Source organism: Myxine glutinosa, chromosome 7, assembly GCF_964187855.1.
Source record: "Myxine glutinosa chromosome 7, kmMyxGlut1.1, whole genome shotgun sequence".
NCBI lineage: Eukaryota > Metazoa > Chordata > Myxini > Myxiniformes > Myxinidae > Myxine > Myxine glutinosa.
Window position 1 is genome coordinate 95259667 of NC_136267.1, and position 19802 is coordinate 95279468.

General features: G+C 46.9%; 1 protein-coding gene across 14 annotated transcripts in view; it reads left to right on the forward strand.

Annotated features, from left to right (window-relative positions):
- The first annotated feature begins 1811 nt into the window (after positions 1-1811).
- The window catches only part of LOC137431427 (la-related protein 4), a 149186-nt gene continuing 131195 nt past the window's right edge, over positions 1812-19802 (forward strand). For 3 of the 14 annotated variants that reach the window (XM_068122733.2, XM_068122739.2, XM_078782015.1), the window contains exon 1: positions 1812-1886. The gene's annotated coding sequence lies outside the window, so the exon portion shown is untranslated. Of the gene's footprint in view, positions 1960-2120; positions 2636-19802 lie in introns of those variants that run through there. The other 11 variants (XM_078782012.1, XM_068122738.2, XM_078782016.1 and 8 more) reach the window with 5 other exon arrangements.

The window sequence follows — 19802 nt, forward strand, 5'->3', positions numbered from 1 at the left end:
GTAACTGTATATACATAATTTCAAAACACACCTGGTCACAAGTGTTCCTCACTAACCGGATCCTCAGTCGAGGTCCTAAGCATCATCCCGTTTCGGCCCTTCAACCTCGATACGGTCAGCTAAGGTGGGCCAACAGGGGCACATACGCCTCCACATGCAGCAGCTACACCTGGATGCGTCCATACACCCACCCCCAGCCAGTGAGAACACAGACTACAAACAACAAAACCGCCTGGATTCCCAGAATCCACAGCCCCTCATCCACTCACTTACACACCAAAAAAAAAAAAAACCGACCACACCCTATCATCATGTATATATATACACACACATGGGGGCAGTGCACTTTGAATGTAGCTCTACTTGTTTCTCATAGTTTCTATATTTCAGTGAATCCGATTTGTATTCAAGATTCCAGGAACACAACAATTACGGTTAACCATTTTGACCTTGCCAGTGGCTAGTTGCCATTGTTTCGTTTAAATACTGAAAATTACGCTAAAATACTTTGAATTACACATTTCGTGCTAACAACAGCAAGTTAAAAGTGCCCTTTGGTCGGGGAAGTGGTCACAAAACTCCTCGTTTGCGTTTATACGTCATTTCGAAAGTTATGCGTCATTTCGAAAGTTATACGTCATTTCGAAAGTCACGCTAGTTCCTTTCAAAAAACAACACATGAAGTGGTTATTGAAAGGAGGCGTTTCCAACAAGCGCGACACACAAACCGGTGCGAATTCGTCATTCGAGTAAATCTCCCATCGCCCGGCAGAGCAATTGGCTCGAGTTCGTGGGTGTGACGTCATTTGGGAGTTTCCCTGAAACTTTGAAGTCTGCCAAGGACACTGCGGCACGAATCTGCGCAAAAGCTCATCAAAAGAAATGTGCTTTGTTAAAGTGAGTTAGTGTCGTATTTTTGGACTTGCAGAGAATCTTACTATAACTCACCAAATGTCTGTCTGTCTGTTCCCAGGTACCGCAAAAACGGCTGAACCGATCGCAACGAAATTTTGGGTGGGTAATCCTGGGACCCCCTGGAGTAAAATAGGCTATATTGTTTTTCCAATTTTTTTCCCCAATTTTCCAGTTTTTCCAGACACGATGGAATAATATTTACCGATATGAACAGTGATGTGGCTTTTATTGAAATTCTACAAATACTGTTTAGATTTTGATGATTTGCGTGTGATATGATTTAACGGATGTTTATATGAATCGTTTAAAATAAAAACACCCCTTCAATTTCTGATATTTTGCCTTTTCATTTTGGCCTCCCAATTGAAGCCCCACCCATAGGGCAGGTACCGTTGATAGTCATATAAATGAAGTACCGGTACATGGAAACAATGTTGTGATAAAACAGATTGCAACAAAAAGTCCAAGGATTTCTTTGCTTACCAGTCGTGGGCCTCATAACCTCATAAGCTTACCCGTCGTGTCTTTCATGAAAAAAAAAACTTGTTCTTCTAATGCTGAAGACCTATTTGTCAGTGCGAAGATTTTTGACGACTTGTCGTTGTTTCTACAGTGATAAATCACAATTTATATTCGTGCGATTGGTATTTCGGGCAAAAATAGGGATTATGGGAAAACCTTCATCAAAAATTACAAACCCACTGTTTAGAATTAGCAAAGGGAACGAGTTTGCGCCGTTGCGCAAACATTTAAGGAAATGATGCAAACCAATTGTCGTGCGAATGAGAAACGGGTTTGAACGCGATGGACTGGGCGAATCAGAGAGCAAGCCGCTCCTAATTGACCAATAGACGTGAGGTTAATGTGGCCGACCAATGGCTGAGCGCGTCCGAGCTAACGGACCAATGGCTGAGCGCGCTGCGTGGTCTGCCAAGATCCGTGAGTCGCTGAATTGCTGCGTCTTCTGTGGGGTAAGCCGTAAGCTGGTGTGAGTAGCGAGTTCTTCTCGCTTCAGGATTGTTTCTCAGGGAAGGGAAGAAACCGGTAGGGAAGCGTTATTGGTGTTTTATTTTTTTCTGTGAGGAAGTGTTTCGCATAGACGGGGGTTTACGTTGATGGTCGCGGCGTGATTACGTAAACGGGTACAGTGTAGTATTGGGGTACAGTGTAGTATTGGGGTACAGTGTAGTATTGGTGTACAGTGTAGTATTGGTACAGTGTAGTATTGGTACAGTGTAGTATTGGTACAGTGTTGTATTGCTACCGTGTTGTATTGCTACCGTGTTGTATTGCTACCGTGTTGTATTGCTACCGTGTTGTATTGCTACCGTGTTGTATTGCTACCGTGTTGTATTGCTACCAGTCGTCATGTGGTGTGACGAGATGACATCATTAATGGTGCTGTAGTGTGCGCCGGCTCGTACGTGCAGCGTCACACACCACGAGTTTTAATGTTGTGTCTAGTGCGTGGTTGCTAACGCACTGTACGCGCACGCAACGCACTGTACCTGTGGGACGGACCTCGTTATGTCCCTGCGGCCCCTTGCCTGGTAGGCTTCCAGCGCCGTCGTGTTCGTGGTCGTTGTCCGGTGTCCTCGGTCATCCGGCCGTGTTTGGGCCGTGCCGCCGCGCCGCCGCGCTTTTTCCGAGGTTCGAGACGCCGAGGCCGTGCCCTGCTCGTCCCTGGACGAGGCGGAATTCCCCAGCCCAGCGAGTGAAGGTGTGATGGTGTTACAAGGCGATTGTTGTGTGCTTCTTGAAAACTCGGGCTCTGCAGACTCTAAACTTGTACATATGACTGTAAACTGCTTTGGAAAGGAGGAAAGTTTGAGTCGATTCAGTTTAACTTTTTGGGATATCGTTTAATGCGGCGGCTCCCTCCTGTTTTTCCCCAAATACATTATATTTTATTTTCACAATTGTGTCCACGATGCTAATTGATTCCTTGATTTTTCAATATGTATAATCTACTGATCAAATCGGGCACAAGCCATGCTTTAATTGTGTTCGTCAACATGGCAGCATTTTGACTCCAACACGTCTTCTCTGGTCAATTCCTCCAACTTTTCCCCCAGTCCTATTTCTTCAAAAATCTATTTTCCTTTTCATTCACACTCCTCCCATGCACTACGGTGAGCAAGTGCACTACCCATGCACTACCCTCCTTTTGCTCCTCCATCATCCATCCTTCTCTTATCCTTTTAAATTTGATTTTACCAAGTTTACCACTCCTCGCTCCACAATTGCCAAAAGCTGTATCTACATACATGTAATATATAAATGCTTATTGATAGGTTGGCTGCGTCATCATTGAGACTATGCATTTTGTTTGAATCAAACTTGATGGTGTAAATGAAGCAGCTTTCCAGGCTGGGTTCTATTCCCGACCAGATTAAACCTGTTGTGTTCAAGTGTGCTGGCGTTCAGGTGGGCGTCCCACGTGCATAATATTTGCCATTTTTTGTTGTTGAAACATTTAGTTTGAGGCCATCATTACATTCCATCAGTTCAATGGTTTCATTCACGCAGGTCCTTCACTTGGGTCTGCACAATCACTATTTGAGATTGTGTGTACGAATCCTTCCTTTTTCTTTTTTTTCCGAGCCAGATGGTATAGTTTGGGACTTTTTTTTAAACTCTTGTCTCCCACTTGTTTTCAATAACTTTGCGGAGCCATTTCTGACTACAACATGGCAGACACCCGTTTGTAATCGTGCTGTTTTCGCTTTGTGCTGGAGTTTTAAGTGCTCTAATTGCAAGGGATGTAATTTGACATGTTTGTTGTTGCCCACGAGCTTTTGATTTTTATACGAAAGGCTAAATTGCGAGTCTGTGGCCTGGCTGCTGAGAGCCGTAAATAAGGTGGTGAAGTTTGGAATATTGCTAACATGGTCCACATCAACAAAAAGGTATTTTATTAAAGTTTAAAAAGTTTCATTTTATTATTTTCTTTCATTGTATTTTGTTCTGACTATAATTTTGGTTACAAATTAATTTTGATGTTCATTGAATGGATAGGAAACCATGTGCATAAAGGAAATGGAATGACTTGAGTGTTATTGTCTGGTAGACAAACGTGTAAACAAAAGCAGTGGAAATCTGAGTTGCAATTTAAAAATGTTATCGAAGCTTATTTCTGCATACTGTTTTTAGTTTAATTTTTTTTTTACCGTACTTTTACAATGCAAATATCTTACCTTTTATCTTTTATGTACATGAAATGGTGTCTTTTGAGTACATCATACCATTTTAGTATGAGTACACCCGCTCCCCACTGAAGGGGATGGGGAGCATGTTATCCTCTCTGGGGTATATAGATTACAGTAGATCTAGGCTCCGTCCATTAGTCTGTTGGACACGCCAAGCACATCATGCATCAAGAACATTGGGTTTCCTCCCTTTCAGTTTTTTTTTTTTTTTTTTTTTGTATACTGAATCGAGGCTCGTGAAAGAGCTAACATTTATTTCACAAACAAATCAACCAGACAAACAAAATATACAAAAAGAGGGAGCGGAAGACAAGATGGGGAGAGAAGGGGAAGCACACAACCACAACATTTGAGAGCAGGGAGAAGTGTGGGAGGGAGAGGGCTTGGGGGCAGGAGGTGTGGGAAGGGGAGGGGGGGGGGGGGGGGGAGAGGTATAAAACACAAGGGGACCGAAATTAGCGGGGGTAGAAAAGATCAAGGTTTTGGATGGGGGAGGACAAGAGATGGTGGTGAACAGCTGTTTTAAAGACCTGGAGGGTGGAGTGGGATTGAAGAGAGTGAGGGAGTTTGGTCCAGAGGCGGGAGAAAAGAGGAATGAAGGAGTGAAGGTGAGCAGAAAGTCTTGATTTTGGCAGTTTAACCATAAGAGGGTTGCAGGCAGATCTTGTGCGACCTGTAGGAATATTTGGGGGACAGAGCCCAGAGAGAGCTGGGGGGGAAAGGCCAGAGAGGAGTCGGTAGAAGACGGAAAGACCACCAACCTGCCTGCGGTGAGTGAGTGAAAGGCCCTTGGAGTTAGCTTCATCGCGGGAGATTCCAATGATTCTGAACGCTTTGGTTTCAACAGCGTGAAGACGAGCTAGGTGTGAGGCAGGAGCACCAGACCAGAGGAGAGAGCAGTATTCCATAGAGCTGTGGATGAAAGCCTTGTATGTGGTGAGCTCAGGTTTGCCAAGGAAGGACTTCGCACGACGGAGGATGCCCAGTGGGCGACTGGCTTTGGAGGCCAGATTTGAAATGTGGTTTTCCCAGGAAAGATCATGGCAAATAGTGAGACCCAAAAGCTTGAGTGACAGAACTTCTTGGAGAGGATTATTCAGAAAGTGGATGGGAGGGTTTTCCAGTCGGTCTTTTCGGAGAGTCATCGTAAGAGTGTGAGATTTATCAGGATTGAAAGACATGTTCCATTTGTTTGCCCAGTCTGTGATTTTGTCCAGGTCTGCAGAGAGTGAGGAGGCTGCAGACTGCCGATCTGAGGGATGAGGAATGGAGCGACAGAGAGTGGAGTCGTCAGCAAAGAGATAGAGAGGATTTTCAAGAGAGTCAGAGAGATCATTGATGAAGACCAGAAAAAGCACAGGGCCCAGAACACTACCTTGGGGAACTCCAGCCTGAACAGGAAGAGGAGATGAGAGAAACCCATTCAGGGCCACACGTTGACTACGAGCAGAGAGGAAGTCCGCCAGCCATGCGTTGAGATTTCCATGGATACCAAAGGAGGAGAGTTTGGTGAGCAGAGCAGGGTGCCAGACCGTATCGAAGGCACTTGAAATGTCAAGGGAGACAGCTCTAATTTCCTGTTTGGTGTTGAGGACCTCCATCCATTGTTGAGAAAGCAGAAGCAGCATGTCCAGAGTAGAGTGACCAGGTCTGAAACCAAATTGATGATCAGAGATCAAGCCATTGGAGAAGAGGAAAGATTTCATATCTGAAGCAATGATGGATTCCATGACTTTGCTGATAATTGGGAGAAGGCTGATTGGTCTGTAGTTGCTGGGATCTGTTTTTGCACCTTTTTTGTGCAAAGCGGTGATGTTGGCTGATTTCCAAGCAGATGGCAGATGACCTTGAGCAAAAGAGAGGGTGAAGAGAACAGAAAGAGGGAGTGAAAGAGCGGAAGAACATGATTTTAGGACCCGTGGGCTGATGCCGTCAGGACCAGTTGCAGAATCAGAGTCGAGGGTTGACAGAAACTTTTCCACCTTGTCAGGAGGAAAGGACACAGAGTCCAGGAGCAGCTGGGTACGACTGGGTACGGTGGGTACAGAGAGGGATGGGTTTGGGACACAAGATTTAGAGGCAAACAGAGTTGAGGCATTCAGCTTTTTCACGTGCGGAGTCAGCTGTTAAGCCGTTTGAGGTGAGGGAAGGGATGGAGGGGGAACAAACACCAGAAACAGATTTGACCAGACGCCACCAGGATTTGGAAGAGGGAGACAGATAAGAGAGTTCGGTCTTGAGAACGGTGAGATATTGTTTCCTGGCTCTCCTGAGGGTGGACACACACTTGTTTCGGGCTTTGTGAAAGGAAATGAGATTTCCTTCTGTTGGATTTGCTTTCCAGGAGACGAAAGCAAGTTGTTTCAGGGCAACAGCCTCACCACAAAATTCCGTGTACCATGGACGGGAGGAAGGGTATGACAACTGAAGACGAGATGGGATAAATCTGTGCATGAGAGAGAGCAATTTACTTTGAAAGAATTCCCAGGATGAGTTGATGTCAGAGGCGGTAGAGATGGGAGACCAATCCAGATGATTGATGGCTGCTTGAAGACCGTGCCAGTTGGCCTGAGTGAAATGCCAGACTCGTCGATGCTGAGGAGGCTCTCTGAAAATGGTCAGAGAGATGTCCACTTTAACAAGCACATGATCAGAAGAGCCGATTGGAGCAGAAGAAGAGCAGCAGACATTTTCAGGGAAGTTTGTCATAACCAAATCCAGAAGAGAAGATGCTCCGTTGACTGAGATCCGGTCGGGAAATTGACAGATTGTGTCAGTCCCAGTGAGTCGCAGAAGTCCTTTGCTGAAGAGCCATGGCTGGTGAGAGCGGTACCCACACCCAGCCAACTGGCATGGTGACAATTGAAATCACCACATATGAGGAAGAGAGAGTTGGGATGGGTAGATAAAAGTTGGTCCATATTATCAGACAGCGAGATGTAGATGGAGTCATCGCTGTTTGGTGGACCGTACAACACACATGAACAAAAGGTGGGAGCGAAGGGGAAGCCGTAGCCAAAGGTATTCCTGGGGGTGAGGTGGAGAGAGGGCAGTGGAGGGCGATTGAGGAAGAGAGTTTTTTATAAAGATAGCAACCCCACCTCCAGGACGAGGCTCAGGTCTATCATACCGGAGGAGGGAGTAACCTGGGAGAGATACCAAGGCATCAGAGACATCATGAAGGAGGAAAGTTTCTGTTAAGCAGATCACATCTGGTTTGTCAGAAGCAGTTTAGTGTTAAACAGTTTAGTGTTAAACAGCAGTAGTGACTGTGTAAAAAGGTAATCATACATGTTTGTGGTTTAATATGTGTGTGTGTGTGTGTATATGTATATATATATATATATATATATATATATATATATATAGATATATATATATATGTATATATATGTATATGTATACACACACACGAGCTGAGGTGCCCGGGTTGAATAAGAATAAGACAAATATATGATGAAAAGAACATGTATATTTTAGAGCAATATCACAGTACATTTTCTACATGATGTTTTTTCAATTTTCAATTTCTCAAAACCTCTGGATATACAACATTTCTGGTTTTCTTACTTGGTGCCAAGACATAAAGATTGCTTGGTTTTCCAACCCTTGAGCAGCCCACGTACAGCTGGCCATGGGCCAACACTTGTTCTGTGAAGTTCAGGCCTACAACCTTCATTGATTGCCCCTGCGCCTTGTTGATGGACAAAGCAAAACATAGCCTGATGGGGAACTGAAGCCTCTTGAAGGAGAATGGAAGGTCAGGTGGAATAAGTGGTATCCTTGGAATGAATACTTTCTCTCCTCTGTATTGTCCTGAGAGGATGGTTGCCTCTAGGACATGCGGCATCATTTGCTGGATTGTCACTCGTGTTCCATAAGGCTGCTGGGCCATAGAAGTTCACGGTTCACGTTTCACGGTTCACGTGAACAATCGGACCCTGGGCCATAGGATTTCACGCTTGGCTGTTCACGTGTTGCGCGCCAGTTCTGCTTTGGCCGAGTAACCGTCAACATGGACTCTTCGGATGAAGAAGATTGCCTCATTTTGCTTCTACTAAGACGGAGGAAGAGAAAAAGGCACAGAATTTGGAGCCGAGAGCACTTCCTTCTGAGAGAAACCCGTGGTGAATTCCACCGAACATTCCGTTATCTGCTTGACAATCCCGATGAAGAACTGTTTTTCAATTATACCAGGATGTCATACAGGACTTACGATGCCTTGAAGACCCTCGTCCTGGAACATCTACAGCCAGGTCAAACAAACTGGAGAAAATCGATCGAAGCAGAACAAAAGCTCATCATTACTCTCAGGTGGTACCTATTAATTTGGATAATGTGGTGTTGGTCGTGATGATCTAGGCTAGGGTAATTTGTCTAGTAGTCTAGCGAGTCTAATGTCAGTCTAATGTCAGAAATTTGCCCGGATGTCAGTCTAAAAATAATCAGGTCGACCGAGATCTCCGTTTTCACGCATAGAAAAAGTGTGCATGTTCATTCCGCCTTTCACGCGTGAAACGTGACACGTGAAACATGAAAGGCGTTCTATGGCCCAGAGCAAGTCATACTACGTTTGTCCACTTTTCTTTACACGCGTGAACCGTGAAACGTGAAACGTGAACCGTGAACTTCTATGGCCCAGCAGCCTTACACAGCTTCTTTTTTTTTTTTTTTTTTTTTTTTTTTTTTTTTTTACAAGATCGAGGCTCGTGAAAGAGCGAACATTAATCACACAGAAAGACAAACACACACAAAACAAATAACATCGGGAGCGGTAGACAAACAGGGGGAAGGACACAAACACAACATTTGAGAGCAGGGACCGAGAGAACTGTGGGAGGGAGAGGGCTTTGGGGGGGGAGGCATGGGAAGGGGGGGGGGGGGGTGGGAGAGGTATAAAACATATGGACACTGCCAAGACTTCCAGGAAAGAAGTTGGAATTTCAAACAAGGTGGATCTGGGGTGAATTAGTGGGGGTAGAAAAGATCGAGGTTTTGGATGGGGAAGATAAGAGATGGTGGTGAACAGCTGTTTTGAAGACCTGGAGGGAGGGGTGTGATTGAAGTGAGTGTGGGAGTTTGTTCCAGAGGCGGGAGAAAAGAGGAATGAAAGAGTGAAGGTGAGCAGAGAGCCGAGATTTCGGCAGTTTAACCATCAGAGGGTGGCTGGCAGATATAGCTTTGGTGGATCAAGATTCCTTAGAAGCATGATTGGTGCTCCCACCTTGAGAATCAACCTGTGTTGGGAGTCCTTGAGGCTGACGACTGTTGAGAAACTCAGTTGGGAGGTTTACTGCCTGATCTTCATGTCACTTTGGCAAGAGAATCATAATTTCTTTCATGACCGGGCAGCGAACGTCATTATGTTCGACATTACGTCACTCCTACGGACGTGAAAACATTTGTTTTCCTTAAAAATATATTTAAAATAAATAAAATAGTACATAAATTAACAATAAAAGAAGCTAAAAAACAATTTAAAATACAATAAAAAGCACATTAAAAATATATAAATATGTACGTACAGTATACTGTACGTACGCGCAACCGCTGATTCTCATTCAAAACAGAGGCGACGTACAGTATTCCTTTACTGTGTCTGTTAGCCATGGGTCCAAAGAAGGATAATGCTAGTGTTTCCAAGCGTAATGTGGTTACGATGGACGATAAGGTAAATCTGATTAAAAGGTATGGAAAAGGTGGAAAAGTGTCGGTGAGAGCGCATAGACTTTATCGCGAATCGGAACCGCAATGCGTCATGGGATCGGAAAGGGGCAATAGCGCCGCCACAAACTACACCATGGAATTGCAGCTGGCCCGGTTTTTTAAACCATTGATATTAAAATAAAAAGTCGCCTATGACCACCGGAATTTTATGCTGATTCCGAATCTGTGTCTAAAACTTTTCTCCGATGTGTAGTTCTTGAGTTATAAGCGGACATCCAGACAGACACACACACACACACACACACACACACACACACACACACACACACACACACACACACACACACACACACAGACACTCCTTTATTTATTTTTATATATATATTATATATACTAGGGCATGCCCGTACTATATATATGCCCGTACTATATATCTATCTAAAATTATATCCCCCCCCTCTATTTACATGAAATGGTTTGGTCCATTCGCAACGCCAAAGCGAACGGCGAACGGCTTGCGAGTACAGTGACAATCCCCCCCCTCTATTTACATGAAATGGTTTCGTCCATTCGCAACGACCACAGAACCCCCCCCTCTATTTACATGGAATGGTTTGGTCCATTCGCAACGCCGGCACACGCGATCGTTCGCTGCTCTCTGATTGGTTGAATCGTTTTTTGGACATAGCTCGGTAAGTAATTGTCCGATTAATATGAAACCTTGAAAAGGCACATCCTCGGGTCCCCAGCAATATACCTGGCAAGTTAAAAGTATATCGGACCCGTGGTTGTCGAGAAACAGCGGTCACAGACAAACGTACAAACGTACAGACAGAGATTACTGGAATTATAGATAGATATATATATATATATATATATATATATATATATATATATATATATATATATACGTATATATATATATACACACACACACACACATCTTATATCTATATATATAAAAAACACTGTGTGTGTGTGTGTGTGTGTGTGTGTGTGTGAGTGTGTGAGTGATGTTACCGATAGACTCCTAAACGGAGAGGCTTACGTGCTTGATATTTGACATAGACATGGCCATTGAGTGTGGGACGAACATGGCCGAACTCAAAATATTTGACGATCCATATTTTTTATTCATATTTACCTCAGCGCATTTCAGCGCACGGAATCAACGGAATCAGAGCAGGTGGGCGCTGATTCGCTCAGAGCGATCACGTGATGACGCTATGAACGCTATGACGCTATGAACGATATGACGCTATGAAAAAAAAAATCGCTATGAAACGCTATGACCGCTATGACGCTATGAAAAAAAAAATCGCTATGACGCTATGAAACGCTATGACGCTATGAACGATATGACGCGATGAACGCTATGACGCGATGAAAAAAAAAATCGCTATGACGCTATGAAACACTATGACGCTATGAACGCTATGACGCTATGAAAAAAAAAATCGCTCGCTTTGCCAAGGGGCTCGCTCCCCCCCCCCCCCCGTTCCCCTCCCTTCCCCCGCCTGGCAATGCCGGGTACTTCTGCTAGTATATATATAATCGGGAGATTAAATCAGAGGCGGACGTAGCTTCAGGACGTCGATCTTTAATTTTCGACAAGCTTTTGACCAACAAAGGTCTTCTTCTTAGTCGTCCCCAAGTTCAACGGAAGTGAGACGCAGCATAGACGCCAATTATTTATTTAATGCAAAAGATATGCCCTGCTCGTACTGTGGAGTTTCTACTATTTCTCACAGATATATATATATATATATATATATATATATATATATATATATATATATATATATATATATATATATATTGTTGTGGATATGAGAATTTTTTTGTTTTGTTGTTGTTGTTGTGTAAATTGTTGTAAAATATCGCCCTCCTTGCTCCAGTTATGTATAAAGGTCAAAGTGCGTCCCGTAATTAGTTCATAAACACCACACGTTAGCCAATCATAGATTTCCCCCCTTGTTGACAGTTATATCCTTATTATGTGTATTAGTGTAAGGCTGTGTCTTCCATTAATTGAAATACTCCATTGCACCAAGTGAAATAAGGTAGATTTCCTTCCAACCCCCCTTTCGTCAATAATTGCCAACTGCATTTGGCTGTTGTCTGCAATTGCCGCCATTAAGCGTGGTCAGCTCGGGGAAGAAGGGCGTGCCCGCCCATCGTCATCAAGGGCGGAGCCAGAGGGCCGTGCCGACCAATCAGGGCCGAGGCGAGCTGACCGATGGGCGTGTCCTGGACACTAGCGGCTTGATCGCCTGAGGCGCTATAAAAGCGCGCGCGCAAAAGCCGAGAGGTTGTTGGACCAAGCAAGAGAGAAAGTGGTTGTTGGACCAAGCAAGAGAGAAAGTGGTTGTTGGACCAAGCAAGAGAGAAAGTGGTTGTTGGACGAAGCAAGAGAGGGAGAGGTGAATTAAAAGAGTTGCGCCAAAGGTTCCAAGAAGGAGTTGCGCCAGAGAGGATCCCTGGAAGAGCAGCGGCACGCAGCAGCTTCAGCCACAGCAGCTTCAGCCACAGCAGCTTCGGGGCTTTGACGGCAGTTTTCGAGCGGGGCCGCGAAGGAACGGCGGCTGCTAAACGCGCCGATCGAGAAAGGGCGGCGGCTGCTCATCCCCGACCCGACCGTGCTGCGGTTCCAGCTGAACCTTCCGCTCCCTCCAGCCATCCACCTCCTGCCATCCTGTCATCATCCCCCGTGTAAGTGTGCTTGTAGTCTGTCTTTTGTCTTGTCCCTGGGTATAAGTAAGCTTGTATAAGTTAATATTTGCACTGTGTCTCCTTGATTCCTTCTGTCTTTATTTTATTATCCTTCCTTCTTGGTTTCTTTTGGTTGTAAATAGTAAATAAATTATATTTGTATTCCTTACCCTTTGTCTTTCTTCTTCTTCACATCCTTCGCTTTAGTCTTTTCCCCATTGAATATCTGTGGCGCGATTTTGGCCAACGTTCAGGAATCGGGTTAGTCGGGGTAACTGTTAGGGCCGCGACGCCATCTGCTCGGCAAATCAACATCTTATCCGCGGTCCGTAACTATATATATATATATATATATATATATATATATATATATATATATATATATATATATATATATATATATATATATATTGTTGCGGATATGAGGACTGTATTTTTTTGATTGTGTTGTATTGTGGTAAATTGGTGATGAATATTGTTTATTCTGCGCCTCCTGCCTCCGGAGCTGTGTAAAGGTCAAAGGGCGTCCCATAATTATTAGTCCATAAAGCATCCACACCACAGCTAATCATAGAATACCCCTGTTCGATAGCTTATATCTTATTATGTGTTTTAGGGTAAGGCTGTGTCTCCCATTAATTGAAATACTCCATTGCACCAGTGAAAGAAATAGATTCCCTTCATTCCCACTCCCAAAACTTCCATTCCCCCTTTTCGTCAATTGCCATTCGCATTGCCAACCAACAATTGCCGCCATTGGCCACGAGGCAGGGTTGGGGAAGAAAGGCGGGTCCCCACCTCGTCATAGAGGGGAGGAGTGAGTCAGCCCCACTCAACCAACCACGAACAAGGGTTGGACTTGGAGAGGGTGTGGAGAGAAACATCGAGGAGGTTCGCGAAGGTTGAGGGGCGGGGCCTATATAACCCACGGCAGGGCGTTTCCCGAGGAGATGAGCTTCTACAGAGAGACGAGAGGGAGTCCAAGCAGTTGGGTCCAAGAGAGGCGCTTTGAGTTGAGTCCGAGAGAAGTCCAGAGTTGAACTGCAGCTCGAGCCACCGAAACTGCATTTACTGCAGCTGGAGCCACCGAAACTGCAGCCACAGCAGCGTGAGGCCTGGACGGCAGTTTGGAGCAGGGCCGCGAAGGAGCGGCGGCTGCCCACGAGTCGATCGGCTGCAGGACCAGTTGGACCTCCCTATCCCGCCAGCCATCCATCTCCCGCCAGTCCTATCATCATTCCCCGCGTGAGTCTGTCCTTGTTTGTTCTGTCCCTGGGTTAATTAAGACTGTAGGTAAGCTAGCGTTGCACTGTGTATCTAATATCTTCTGTAAATAAACGTGATTGCTTTCTTCCTGCTTATATGTGTAAATAATAAATCCAATTACTCTTCTGTATGTCTTCTTCCTCTTTGTATTCGGTCGCTTTAGAGTTTTCCATATTGAGCAGCCGCGGTGTGATACGGCCAACGTTTGGGTGGAATCGGGTTCTAGTCGGGGAATAACTGTTCGGTCGCGGTAATACCACCACTCGGTAAAATAACATCCTTTAACCGCGTCCGTAACAATTGGTGTCCGGGAGTGAGATACGAGGCCCGAAGCGCGCTTAACACGCTCAAAATTACAAGCTGCTGGAAATTTGTTTTGTGTTTTAAAGAAAAACCCGAATTTTGAAATCGCGCCATGGCTGGTCAAGGCGATTGGATGCCGGTGGGTGAGCTAGAGGAGGGGTTAGGAGTAACCCAGGATCAGAGGGACGAAGTAGAGGAGAACATTGGCAATGTGGTTGAGGGAGTATCAGACGCACAAAATGGCGTCCTCGCGCACGTGGGTGTAGCGGCACCAAATTTTGCCGCGCCCGCGACCGTAGCAGCGCCACTGGTGGATTGGAATCTTTTTATGATCCAAATGAAGGCCCTTATGGACAAGAATAGTGAGCAATTGGAAGCCAAAATGGGGAACCGGATGGATGCTCAGAGTGAGCAAATGAAGGCTCAGAGTGAGCAAATGGGGGCAATGAGGGACGACTTGGGAAACAAAATTGATGCAATAACGAACGGAATGAGGGCCGATATGGAGAGAATGGAGCAGAGGGACAGAGACCGCATGGTGGGCGAGAGGGTCCCAGGGGTGCATGAGGAGGTAACGCGGGTCGAGAAGCGCTGGTTGAGCGAAGCGGAGGAAAGCGCGGGTACAATGACGGGGGTAGAAATCGCGACATGGGGTTTGGAAAAGCCGGCGACCGATGAGGTAGAGGGAATTTTATTAAAACCAACGGTCGTCCAGGGGAACAAAGAAAAAGTGGAAGTGGGCATTGAAATTGAAGAGATGACGGAGGTAGCCCGGGAATTGCAGGGAGAAATGGAAAATGTGCAAAGTCCCTGCTCACATCACGATGATGTACGCACTAACCAAATAAAGAGTTTGCAGGTGCGCGTGGAGAAGGGAATCCCCCAGGTGAGTCGTGCTGTATATTGTGCGGGTAGATTTTGTAAAAGGATGTTTAGTGACAAAAGAATTTTCGCGCGCTTGGGATCGAGGAAGCATCCGGGCGTTGGTGAAGGGTCCCGTGTGAGTAAAAATGGCACGCGTGTGAGGAAAGAGTGTGCGTCAAAGAGTGAGCGTGTTATAAAGTGTGGGAGTGAGACCGAGTGCGAGCGAAAATGCACGTCGGGGTGTACGGAGTGTACGTGCGAGGGTGAGAGTGACCCGGAGAGTGAGTTGGTGGTGGAGCGGGTGCGAGAATGCACGCTTGGAATGGTTGAGGGTGTGCGAGGAAGCACACCTGAGTTGGTCATGGCGCGAGTGTGGGAGAGCCCATCTGAGCGCGTGAGTGGGTGGATGCCAGAGTGCACGCCCATGGTGAGTGTTACGGAGGACGTAACGGAGGAGAGGTGTGCACAAGAGTGTGCGCGAGAGGTGTGGTGTGTAACAGGGAGAGCGTTGGTGGAATGTACGGACGGCGTTGGAACGCCGGGTTTGGTGAGGGTGAAAGGGGTAGCGTATGCGTGTGAGCATGCCGGTGAAGCATCGACGGTAACCGGGTTAGCGGTTAGAGCGACAGATAGCCGATGCGAGCACTCGGGGCGCGGTGTGCTTTGTTGGATGCGAGGCCCGGCGCGGATCGAAGCTGCGTCGTTTCTCTTCGAAGCGTCGTCGCCGATTCGGGCTTGGCCCCGCCCCGCACGGTCGAGTCCGGGCCTTGTCGGGCGAGGCGACCGGTCCGGTTCAAGGGCGAGTGGGAGGAAGCGGAACGGTGCCCCCTCGTGGGGACGGGGTTCCGACCGGGGGAGATTGAGCCATCGGGCCCGGGACCGCAAGGTGCCGCGCCGAGATGGTGCGTGGAATCTCGGCCCAACCAAACCACCTCCCTTGAACCGAAAGCCGGACGGATTCAACCTGCAGGCAAACAAACCACCCGAATTCATTGCTCGGCTTTGCGAAGCCGAGTTTAATGATGTCACGACGCACCAAGGCTAGGATATAGCGGACTGTGATGATGATGATACTGATGGTGTTTTTGGATTCGAAATTTTGGGATAGAAACTTTTTTGATTGGTTGGAATTTGGGTGAGCAAAATTGATAGTGGGACCTCCCCGATGTGGTGGGATGGCAACCTTGCCATCTCTCACAATCAGAGGGGGGGGGGGGGGGGCAAAGGAGCACAAGAGTTATGGGGTGTATGGCAGTGAAAACTAGCCCGGGTGGGTTAGGATATTGTGTGTAGGGCCCTAGAAGATGACATTAGGTAACGATAAGGTTTAGTTAGTGACTGATACCTGTAGTGGGGACGCAGGTAGTTTAGTGTGGATGATAATGACGTGGGAGCGCCATAGTTTAAAGGGATGACTGGGAAGCGCAGGTTTCAGAGGGGAGTAGTTAGATGAGATGATGCCGTGTGAGTGTTGGAGGTGTATTCAAGTGTATTGAGCAGTGTGTGAGGAACCGGTGTGATTGAACAGGTGTGATTGCACAGGTGTGCAACTGAACAGGTGGATGGAGCAGTGTATGAGTAAGAATGATAGTGATAGTGATGTGTATTGTGTTGACCAAATGGTCCAGGAAGGAAGGAGGGTGCAGGCGGCACCAGGTGAGTGCACAGGTGTGCAACAACAGGTATGAGGAACAGGTGTATGGAGTAAATGGTAGTGTGGAATATCTGGAGTATTGGAATGGATGGTCGTGGAGTGAGTATGGTGGAAAATATGGAGTGGAGTGGCTGGTGCGAAGGTGTGAATGGGGGAAGAGTGGACCCCCATCACGAATACCCGGGGCGAGTAGTGTAAGTGTTAGGTAGAGGGTATAGGTAAATTGTGGTTGGATATTGGCATCTGTGGTGCGGGTGGAAGAATGGTGATTGGATGGGTGCATTAGTGTTGTGGAAATGGCTGGGCGTGTAGCCTGTTAGTGTGTGTAGTTGGTTTGGGCACTCCACCACTGTGAGGATGTCGGCCAGGTGAGGCCGCAGGTGGGCTCTGGGAGCCGGTAGTTGTGGATGGGGCCCGAGGATCCGGAGGACGGACCCGGGTAGCCCAGTGCCAGAGGGCACCAAGGGGTGACAGAGCCAGGAGGGGCCTTCCCCAGTTAGTTAGGTTAGGGTGAGGAGCTAGGTAAGCTCGGGTGGCAACTACAGTGGTGGAGGTGTGCAGGTGGGTAGACCTGCTGGGAGAGCTACACGTCACAGCCCAGAAATTGTGCAAGGGCACTGGGAGATGAATCGGGGGAGTGAGACCCCAAATTGAGAAGCACCACAGTTTGGCCAATGGGAATTGGTTTTTAGAACCCATAGTGTAAGTTGGCCAATGGATTGGCAGGGAGAGACCCCGGGTAGTGCAAAGTGTGTTAAAGTCATTTAGAGGATAGATAGGATGAAGGATCTCCTCGCACCATCTGCATCCACTCACCTGAGGTGACAGGTACTCCACACCATGCCATGTTTTGATTATTTTTTATGATTCAAATGTTATGGAATGTGAGACGCATCATGACATGGGTGTGACATTGTGCTTGATGTTCCATCTCTTCCTCCTTATGAGGATTGATGATGAATTGGGTGATGGTAAATTTTGAAGTAGAGGGATTGTGAAGACGAATTTGGTATAAGGGAAATATGGGAAGACGTGACAGTAGCGACGAATTTGTAAATGTGTAGATTTTTGTACATATGGGGTAAGGGCAAGGGTAGTGTAGGTGACAGGGGGGGTGACGTACGATAGGGACGAGCTTTCTCATTTCGCTCTCCGTACGCATTTCGCCTTGCATTGCCTTATTGATGTGTACCCTTGTGACCTTACCCCTCGCTCATTTGTCTTGTCCCCCTTTTGTCTCCCACATGACCTGTGCGCCATTGGGCGCCGAGGGGAGCGTGCGTGAGTCGGCCATTGTGCGCCCGGAACTCTCAGAACCAGCTGTCTGCATCGATGCACCACATTATGGACCACATGCCTGTGGCCGAGCACCACTGATGGACCCCATGGGTTGGGGCATGGCCCCTCTGCTGGAACCGGCCATGAGGGCCCGAAATCTTGCTGGCGGACCTTGGCCACAGGGCACCGATTCCCCACAGGTGAACCACACGTAGTCGGCCCTGTGGGCCATAAATAAAATAAAATAAAAAGGACACATTGGGTGCAAGTTTTAATACAAATAGGCCGCCAGTAAGAAAATGAAAGAAAGACAACAACTGGAAGACAATAATAATAACCATCAGAGGGAGCCGAAGAGCAAGAGACCACCTGCAGGGTTAGGGGTTGTTGATTTATTTTTATTCTTGAACATGCATTGAACACTGATGAACTGTGGTGACTGCACCGATTGGTGCTTGGGGGTGTATTGGTGCGTTTTTGGGTGCTTTCATGGTGCGTCGATGCAGAGCAGACTGTCTCCCCCCCAGAAAGAACAATTACAGGTCCTGGGTTAGTTTTGTAAATAAAAGCAGAGTCATTGTAAATAATGCTCCCCACCGTCAGTGTGTAGTTTGAAGACCATTCCGCAATTCGGTTAACTGTGGGCGTAAGTCTGTTAGGCAGGGTGCAATGGAGCAGCGGGACACATTTATTTATGTTTTAAAAACTGTCGCACTCAGGGTCAGGTTAAAAGTAGAGGGAACTACACCTACGTGTCACACTAAATAAAAGTTGTAGGCCCGGGACGTGCCTAAGAGGAGGAGGGTGCAGTGTTGTGGATATGAGGACTGTATTTTTTTGATTGTGTTGTATTGTGGTAAATTGGTGATGAATATTGTTTATTCTGCGCCTCCTGCCTCCGGAGCTGTGTAAAGGTCAAAGGGCGTCCCATAATTAGTCCATAAAGCATCCACACCACAGCTAATCATAGAATACCCCTGTTCGATAGCTTATATCTTATTATGTGTTTTAGGGTAAGGCTGTGTCTCCCATTAATTGAAATACTCCATTGCACCAGTGAAAGAAATAGATTCCCTTCATTCCCACTCCCAAAACTTCCATTCCCCCTTTTCGTCAATTGCCATTCGCATTGCCAACCAACAATTGCCACCATTGGCCACGAGGCAGGGTTGGGGAAGAAAGGCGGGTCCCCACCTCGTCATAGAGGGGAGGAGTGAGTCAGCCCCACTCAACCAACCACGAACAAGGGGTTGGACTTGGAGAGGGTGTGGAGAGAAACATCGAGGAGGTTCGCGAAGGTTGAGGGGCGGGGCCTATATAACCCACGGCAGGGCGTTTCCCGAGGAGATGAGCTTCTACAGAGAGACGAGAGGGAGTCCAAGCAGTTGGGTCCAAGAGAGGCGCTTTGAGTTGAGTCCGAGAGAAGTCCAGAGTTGAACTGCAGCTCGAGCCACCGAAACTGCATTTACTGCAGCTGGAGCCACCGAAACTGCAGCCACAGCAGCGTGAGGCCTGGACGGCAGTTTGGAGCAGGGCCGCGAAGGAGCGGCGGCTGCCCACGAGTCGATCGGCTGCAGGACCAGTTGGACCTCCCTATCCCGCCAGCCATCCATCTCCCGCCAGTCCTATCATCATTCCCCGCGTGAGTCTGTCCTTGTTTGTTCTGTCCCTGGGTTAATTAAGACTGTAGGTAAGCTAGCGTTGCACTGTGTATCTAATATCTTCTGTAAATAAATGTGATTGCTTTCTTCCTGCTTATATGTGTAAATAATAAATCCAATTACTCTTCTGTACGTCTTCTTCCTCTTTGTATTCGGTCGCTTTAGAGTTTTCCATATTGAGCAGCCGCGGTGCGATACGGCCAACGTTTGGGTGGAATCGGGTTCTAGTCGGGGAATAACTGTTCGGTCGCGGTAATACCACCGCTCGGTAAA